The sequence below is a fragment of the Panicum virgatum genome, chromosome 9N, assembly GCF_016808335.1.
Source record: "Panicum virgatum strain AP13 chromosome 9N, P.virgatum_v5, whole genome shotgun sequence".
NCBI classification, from domain to species: Eukaryota; Viridiplantae; Streptophyta; class Magnoliopsida; order Poales; family Poaceae; genus Panicum; species Panicum virgatum.
The window spans coordinates 28,315,732-28,323,595 of NC_053153.1; the positions used below are offsets into that span (position 1 = coordinate 28,315,732).

The following is a 7,864-nucleotide window of genomic DNA, read 5'->3' on the forward strand; positions in this document are numbered from 1 at the left end:
GTCGACACAGGACAGGGATACCGAGTTATTTTTCCCACTAGAAAATTCCCAAATTTAGATTTTACCACTAAAAAGGTAAAAATAAGTTAGATAGTATAATGTGCTATTATTTTGTTTTATTTATGTTTCCACACAACATGTAAATGATACGTTTATTTTCTGAATCACGGTATTAATTAGCAAAAAAACATAAATATTATTGTTATTTGTTAGGAAATTACTCGCTCAGTCCTAAGAGCAAGTACAATAATAGAGCAAAGTGTTTGGCTATTAGCAAAGTTGTAAGAGCCAAGCTACTCTTATTTGTTTATAAAAACCTTTTATTATTAATTCATCCAGATTTCACCTTTCACTTTGCTAGTCATCCTCACTTTGTATAGTCCACCCACCCACATATGTTTCCATAGGCAGCCTGATGCTTGTATGAGAGCTAAGCTCTCCTCTCTCTCCTCTCTTCTCTCCTCCACATTGGTATTTGCTTAGCTATAAACCAATTAGTATATTTGCTCTAAAGATAAAAATCACCCAGAATTTTGAGTCAAGTTCGAGTCAATTTATGGAAAATATAAATAATATTTGTATTCCTAAATAAATGTATTGTAAATATATTTAATAATTAGTCTACTAATTATACACCATTAATATTAATAATTTATTATATATATTTGATCAAAGTTAAAATGTTTTTATATAAGAAATAAGAATGATATTTCTTGTTTCTACAGAGGAAGTATACTAAATAATAAAGATGTGAAGAGTATTGAAGAGAGAATCTAGAATAGAAATATTGAAACAGCCAAAAACAAACACCTTTCATGTGAGTAAGTTTGAGGTAAGAGCATCTTCAAGAGTATACTATTTTTAATTCCTGAAAAAATGGTGTTTTTTTGACTTCCAACAAAGTTTTGTTCGAAAAAAGTATTTCCAACAGTATTCAATAAACAGTTCCTAAAATCAATAAGTTTTCCAAGCTACCAAAATATATCGGGAACATTAAAGAATGACTTCTCCAATAGTTTCTAAAAAAATCACTTTAATATATATATATATATATATATATATATATATATATATATATATAAACACACACACGGCAGCGCTATTCTATACCCTAGGTGTAGAATGCCATTCTACACCCAACCCAACCAATATAGCCTCCCCATCGTAACTCAACCGCCAGCCCAGCCCAACAAGCCCACCACCTGTAACTAGCCCGTCACCAACCCCCTTCCCCACGCCAAAAAGCAGATACGCGAGCGCGAGCCGCGAGATGCGGGGAGCGCGGCGAGCGGCGAGCGGCGAGCGCGAGCCGTTTCGTGCTAGCTTCTCCGCGGCGCTCGCGTGATCAGTGAGGGACAGCGCGGCGCGCGGCGTGCGGACCCAGCAGGCGCAGCGAAGGGAAGCGGGTGTCGGTGAGCGCGACGCGGGGAGCGGAGCCGGCGCGGCCCGCTCGGAGTGGGCGCGGCCGCGGTGCACGCAGCACAGGCGCGGCGGCGAGCGCAGCGCATAGCGTCGAGCGGAGCCGGAGCTGTTCCTCCCCCCATCCCTCTCGAATCAGGCAGCTGATCCTCCCCCAATCCTTTCTGATCTCTCTGGTTTTGCTTTAATTGGTGGGTAATGTACATCTACCTCAGTAATTCGGTCACTCATCGCCCCTAACCTCTCTACGCCTAGTGATTTTGTTGAAATTTTGGTCAAATCGTGGAGTGCAGATAGGTGGATTGCAAAATTACTGAAACCATACACTGGAATCCGAAAAAAATACTGAAAACCTCTACGCCTAGTGATTCAGTGAGTTGAGGGTTCGGTAGACTAGTATTTGAATCCAAAAAAATAGTTCAGTAATCAGTAGAATCGTATTTGATCCAAAATAGTTCAGTATTCAGTAGACTAGTATTCAGTATTCAGTATTTGATAGTATAGTAGAATCAATACTATCATGGGTCCCAGATATTTGCATTTTGTAAAGCTGTATCAATACTGACCATGTTCAGTAGTAGTTTTCCCAAAAAAAGATTTGGCAGTTTAATATCTCATAGTCCGGATTAGTTTTTTTAGATGGAGTGTGAAACTAGGGTGCAAATGTGGTGATCTTGCATTGTTTTTTTCTTTTTCTTTTGTAGCAGTCTGCTTCGGATATGGAAGGTGGTGATACTGCAATGAATCACTCAAGCCCAGCGATCAGCCTTGTTAGTAGGCGTGTGATGGCATCCCCGGTTTCTGTACCTGTATCAGGAACAGCTCTGCGGCCTTCTCCGGGTTCAGTACCTGCCGGAGCCGCTACCAAGATGGTTTTCCCATCAAGAAAAAACAGGACAATGAAGAATGTGCAAAAATTCAAGCAAGGTTGGGAATGACCTCAAGACGTCAAAGTGTCAAAGCATGATGGGTGCAAAAAGCAAATGGTTTGTGCTAGAACAACGAGGATGGACAGCGTGCCTTTTTAATTTATGCGCATTGTGCTCCAGCATAACTACAAGCTCGTCCCTGTAATGTGCATGCCGTGAAGGATCCAGCTATGATGAATCCATTTACGTTATGCGCGTTCTACAATGTGTCGATGAACGCAATGTTAGATTACTGAATATTTTTATTACTAGGGCTCTAGATTATTGAATCCAAGACATATGCATAGGTATTACTGGATCACGAAAAAAATATATGGATTTGCTGCATAAATTTTTAAAAGAATTACTAGGCTTCAATATATGGAATAACGGAATCTCTGTATTACAGAATCTATGTACGCATAGGCATTACTGGATGTACGTAAAAATTATTGATGATTAATTAATACTGGATCTGCATGAGAAAATATTGAATATCTGAAAGGTACACATTTATTGATTACAAAAAATGATTTATGAAAAATAAGATGTTAGTGAATCTGAAAAGATCACTGGATGTACATAATACTGAATAACTGGGTTACTGAATACAAGCATCTGATGAATATTTATTACTAAGTCCCTCAGTTCTGAATCTAAACACCTGAGCTATTTGCAACAATTTCTGCTCTTCAAGGAATCCTGAACACATCCAATGTACAAACAAGTTCTGAATAACTGAATCTCTGGATTACTGAATCCATCAAATGGGGAAAAATATAGGAAGAAAGTCCCAAGTCACAAAAAAATATGTGAAAAAAATAATGGATATACATAAAAAAATACTGAATAACTAGATCTCCCTATTACTGAATCCAAGCATGTACATGATGTGTTACTGGAAAAACAATTTACCAAGCAGCCTCCAAAACACAAAAAGTTACAAAAAACACATGAATCATCTCTCTCTCTGCTTGAAACCCACTCCCTTGTGAAGTCCAGTATTATCATTGTCGTATGCACGAAACGATGAGTTGAAAAAGGGGGCATGCCCACATGAACCTGCCACCGGTAAAATCTGAATAAGATCAGTTCTAAATAACTAGATCTCCGGATTACTGAATCCATCCAGTATACAAAGAGAAAATACTGGATATTTATTACTGTCTCTCAGTTACTGAATCTAGTTACTGAATATTTATCACATAAAAAATACTAAAATGATTGAATCTCCCTATTACTGAATCCAAGCATGTATATGGTGTGTTGCTGGAAAAATAATTCACCAAAAATCTGAGAAAAGTACTGGACTACTAAATTCATGGATATACATATAGTGGGGTGGTGACAAGGCATATGTATACATATTACTTATGATTAACTATCTCATGTAGCCTCCAAAAACACAAAAAGTCTAAAAAAAGAAATGAAGCATCTTCTCTCTTCACTTTGAACCCTCTACTTTGCGAAGTTCAGTACTATCACTGCCGTATGCATCAGGCGATATGAGTCAAAAAAAGGGGTGACATGTCCACATAAACCTGCCACCGGTCAAACTTGGAAAAAGATAATTGAGAAAAAAGAGCAACGCTAGCAGAATATTGAATTACTGGGTTATCGAATAGAACATGCTGAACAAGATCTTCTTCATGGAAACCCGCTCGATTTAGATCGGGAAAATCGTACAGATTTTAGAAACCATGTGCTATGGCTCGAATCCATAGTCAATCCTATTTTCGATAGGACCGGTTGACAATTGAATCCAATTTTTCCCATTATTTGACTGTCCATAATAGTGCGGAAAGAAAGCCCGGAGGAAGAGTGGCCTTGAGTTTCTCGCCCCTTTGCCTTAGGATTCGTTAATTCTCTACATAGTGTTACTGGGTTATAGAGAATTACTGAAAATACGCAAGTATTGCTAGGGTATTGAGGGATTACTGATATTTGTAAGTATTACTGGATTACTGGATGCACATGATATTGAATAACTAGATTACAAAGATGACCCGGATGCACATAATACTGAGAACCAATAGGCAATGCATGTGACAAAAATGCACGAGCTCAGTAGTTTAGTTTTTTTAGTTACAATAGTTTTAATTATTGAGCTCTATACAATCTCATGTAGTTCGATAGTCTAGTATTTCATTATTTGATCCAGTAGTTCAGTAATGGCTACTTAACTACTAGACTACCTGCTCGGTTACTAGGTGCTCAGTAGTCGGTGCTATTTTCTGGCGCCCTCAGCACTTAACTACTGTTACATAGCATATGTGCTCCTTTTTTGATCGATTGCTTGCTGCTTGCTGCTTTATGCTAGGTAAATTATCCTTGAGGATTGTACTCCATACAGCCAATGCAAGATATAGTGTATGTGCAGGTGTGCATTTCTCATCAGTTCAGTCACTCACAAAATAAGTGAGTGCTAATTTTTTCATTTGAATGCCATACAAACATGTTATCCTGTTTCGTGCTTCTATGGTTGAGGCCAATTCTATTTTTTCTGAGCAAAAATTGAAAAATAAGTGAAAAATTTCAATTCAATGTTCCGTATCTCTGAAAGTGAATATTTTAGATTGGGCAAAGGAAACAGTGGCCCTCTTTTTTTCATGATTTTAGCAGTTTGCGTTGGGAAAGGTTCTCAAAAGCAGTGCATTGTGTCTTGAGACACTACTAGAGAAACAGTCATCGCAAACGGGATATCACCGCCGGTTCAACATGAACCGACGGTGATGAGGTATCACCGCCGGTTCTAGAGCAGTTGGCCGTAGTGGCCGTGGGACCCGGCGGTGATACTGCCTATCACCGCCGGTTCGTGTTACGAACCGTTGGTGATGACTTGCGAAGACATCACCGCCGGTTTATAACACGGACCGGCGGTGATGCCTCGCATCACCGCCGGTCCGTGTTATAAACCGGCGGTGATGAGCATGTACAGTACAAATCTCCAGCCCCTTATTCCTCCCACCACTTTTCTTCTCCAACCCGACGGCCACCTCTCTCCTCCATTGTTCCCTGCCTCCAAACTCTTCCGTCCCCCCTCGCCCCGTGTCCCGAAGACCGGCGCGCCGCCGCCCCCATCCGGCCGCCGTCCGCCCTTCCCTGCTTGCACCGGCCGCCGTCCCGTGCAGAGGAGCCGCCGTCCCCGTGTCCTAGCTCCGCCCTCGACGCGAGGAGCTGCCGCGCCACCTTCGCGAGGAGCTGTCGTGCCACCGCCGCGAGGAGATCCGGCCGCCGTCGAGCCGTCGTGAGGAGATCCGGCCGCCGTCGAGACGCCCGCCATCCCTGCTTGAACCGGCTGCCGTCCGTGCACCCAAGGAGCTGTCGTCCCCGCTCCTGGCGCCATCCCCATCCCCAACCCCTGGTGACCTCTCTGTTTTCTAATTATGTTACAATGGATTTTCTAATTATGTACAGTTAACTGAAGGAGAGTGAAATTTTCTGAAGTACTGTTCCCATACTGTTTGAAAAATCCACCCGTATAGAAGCTTTGTATTTGCCGCCTAGCCTGTCAAATGTGCTAGGTGCCCTATCGCTCTAACTGAAGAAACTGCCTGTGAAATTTATTGATGAAAACAATGGATTTTCTTAAACAATTAAAATGCTAATGAGTGGAATGATCTCAATTAAACTGATTAACAACATAGCACTGGTTTGTTTCTGTTCTGAACATTGGTTGTCCAAAATATTAAGATCCTATTGTGGCAGTAACAAACCAACAATCCGACAGTTCTGCATTTTCGTTCTAATGAGTACTTGTATCTTGCAAGTGGTACATACTGTAAATATCACTTGTTAATTCAGGTCAATAATCTTTGTGTACTCTATCGTGTAGTTATGCATCAGATGAGCAACTGTTTTCTCTGGTAGCATGACTTAGTACCCCCTTTTTATTTCAGGAAAAGCTGTATCTAAATTCTGCGCAAAACATTTGCATAAACAAGTCCTCATAAATGATGCAAATTCATCGGGTGATCTACCCGCTTCTGTCCATAAAGCTTTCTTAAGGTAAATTTCAGGCTTCTTGTTTAGAAATGAAGTCAGTTTTGGAAAATGGGCATCACATATTTCATGGTACAAAAGCTTCTCCGGTGCTTATTAATGGAACTAATCAAAATCGGGCTTGGTGCTTTCAGTGTTCATCACCCAAACTGATTGGTAAGCCCTTAATATCATTGCCTTATTGACTGAGATAGAAATAGAATACCTTTCAAGTAGCTATCCTGAAAACAATAAGAACAAGACAAATTGATTCACTGAAGATTTTTGCTTCTCAGACTTGGATCCAAGGTTAAACATGAGTAGATAATATTCCATATTTTCAGCTGGCTAAAGTGCTGAAAAATCTGATGAGCTTAGGTCATTCTTTGACAGACTTAATAACTGCACTAGAGAAAATTTTTGTACTTTCATTTCAAAATTTAATGCACTGTTATATTCCAATACAAAGTCCTTCCATATAATAAAACTAATATATTTTTGTAGCATGGATGTTACTTGCATTAATCGCTGGACTTGGACCTATGCCGGTTCACTGGATTGCCTTGCCGTCTGCAATAATAATTTGGTGTGGATTGGAATACTTAACAATATCTCCCTTTACAACATTATAATACAATCCTTTCCAAGTTTTTTAGCCAGTCCTTGTACCAATCGCTTAAGGCTGCCATTTCTTCAAGAAACTTTTTCTATTCCTTGTAACAATCACTTAAGGCTGCCATTGAAACTTGAGATCTGTTTACCCACTTAGAATAAGCATGTTGCTTCCATTGTTATTATTGTTTAAAACTTGGCATAGTTCTGTCGTTTCATTATCTGCGTGCCAACAATTTTACAGTGAACTTAAAAGCTGATCCACTTGGAGTGCATCAATTTGGACGCATTCAACTCTGCTGTTAAGGTGAGCTTTCAATGCCTTCATACATTCCAAAATAATGCTGTTTGTGCATCTAGACATTTACTATGACACTACATATGTTGCATTACAGCTCATCCTTGTTGCACATCGTTCTATTACAAGCTAAGTCAGTTCGACTGTCCTGTCAACCACAACACACCAAAAGTGGAGCGAATTCAGTAGTGGAAGGCACTGGTTGGTCAATTCACGTTTATTAGAAGCTCAAATAAGGCTAAGTAGGATCAGCATGATCACCATAAGAAAATTCTATGTTTTAATCTTGATGTATGAACTCTTTTATTTAATTTCAATGTATTTCTTATGGTTGAATTCTGCTACTATAATTATATATTATATAGCTATATAATTGGTGCAATATTAATATATTAATATATTTTTTTGATGGGAAAAAGATCTTCACCAACGGTTCTATACACGAACCGGCGGTGATGATACCTCATCACCAACGGTTGTGCTAACATCAGCAACGGTTTTCGAACCGGCGGTGATGAGACCCTCCATCACCGCCGGTTCGAAAACCGTTGGTGATAGCCCCTCTCATCACCATCGACATAAATCCAACGCCCCCCGAACCGTTGGTGATGCCCATTTCGAACCGGCGGTGATGGGGGGCGCTGGA

The 7,864-nt window shown here is 40.2% G+C and overlaps 1 long non-coding RNA gene across 3 annotated transcripts; it reads left to right on the forward strand.

Moving 5' to 3' along the window:
* Positions 1-5,276: 5,276 nt before the first annotated feature.
* Positions 5,277-7,630, forward strand: LOC120690281. Of its 3 annotated transcripts, none has more exons than XR_005681694.1 (4): positions 5,277-5,691; positions 6,227-6,485; positions 6,813-7,227; positions 7,316-7,630. It is a non-coding gene; the product is annotated as an uncharacterized LOC120690281 (long non-coding RNA). The 3 variants fall into 3 exon arrangements; XR_005681693.1 differs by having other exon boundaries at positions 6,227-6,335; positions 6,411-7,227; XR_005681692.1 differs by having other exon boundaries at positions 5,278-5,691; positions 6,227-7,227.
* The last annotated feature ends 234 nt before the right edge of the window (positions 7,631-7,864 follow it).